The 1,090-nt window shown below is 36.4% G+C and overlaps 1 protein-coding gene across 1 annotated transcript in view; it reads right to left on the reverse strand.

The window, feature by feature from the left end:
* Nucleotides 1–1,090, reverse strand: part of LOC109538122 (paired box protein Pax-6) — a gene marked incomplete in the record, with an annotated part of 85,936 nt that overhangs the window by 71,987 nt on the left and 12,859 nt on the right.

A 1,090-nucleotide genomic window follows, 5' to 3' on the forward strand; every position in this document is an offset into this window, starting at 1 on the left:
ATTGCAAATATTCCCAAAACTGATCGAGTCGGGGATAACGCTTCATTCATAAAAAGTGATCAGAATCTCGAGGACAACGCAAATCTATAGAAATATACAGGGCGTCGCATTTAAAATAAGTGTCATTTATTTTAAATGCGACTATATTACAGAGCCGCTTTAGCTGTTTTTTCCAATTACTGCTAGCAGCCCATATCCGCGGAACACCCTGTATAGTCTGTAAAGTAGGGTTTTAACCTAAGAAATCAGAGTGTTAAGGAAGGTAAGAAATTGGTGTTGAACTATTTTCCTTAGCAATTATAAAAGAATCGTCAAGAAAGAAAAATGTGAATTAAGAAGGCCACACTTGAAGCAACACGACTACAGAAAACGTGCAAGTGGCCCAGTAAATGAGTGCAACACAATAAAACCTACAAAAATAGGCATTAAAAAAGAGAGCAGAAAGTTAAAAAAGTTGATGTCCAAAAACAAATATTCCGTGTTTAGTAGCATCCCCAAAAGTGAATAAGAATGGTTGGATAGCGGGGTTGGAACCGGACTAAAAACTCCTTTTATCCTCTAAAATTGGCCGACGTTTCGCCCCTTCATTCGGATTCAAAGCGAGAAAGACAGAAATAAATATAAAATACTTTGTTAATTTGATTTCGTGCTTGAAATTGAGTAGAGCTGTCCATATGGCTTGTTTCTATTTGTGCGATATTTTTTGTTCGGTTTTAGGCTGCAGAATTTTGTAGATATTTATTTAATTTCCTCTTCATCTGTCTGTCTACCACTGAGAACAGTCGAACCTTTTTGTTTTCAGAGCGCAAAAGGCGTTTTTAATCCAGGCCCAACCCGTTCTCCAAGCATTCTTATGTCTAAGAGTCTTTATTTTGCTAAATTGAATAGAGAATTATATGAAGAAAGGAATGATAGCAACTTGGCTCAATCAAATTTTCCATCGGCAACATTTCTAGCAGAGTTTGCAATTTTTTTTATTAATTTGTCCAAAATTTTTAGTAAAAGCAGCCCCCATTCATTGGGTGAGGATCGATCAAGGATCAAATATCCTGAAGAAAAGTGCCTAGAAGCAACGCATTCTACAGAGATA

Source organism: Dendroctonus ponderosae, unplaced genomic scaffold (assembly GCF_020466585.1).
Source record: "Dendroctonus ponderosae isolate FM_Combo_2020 unplaced genomic scaffold, Dpon_F_20191213v2 Dpon_F_20191213_1, whole genome shotgun sequence".
In the NCBI taxonomy this organism is placed as follows: Eukaryota; Metazoa; Arthropoda; class Insecta; order Coleoptera; family Curculionidae; genus Dendroctonus; species Dendroctonus ponderosae.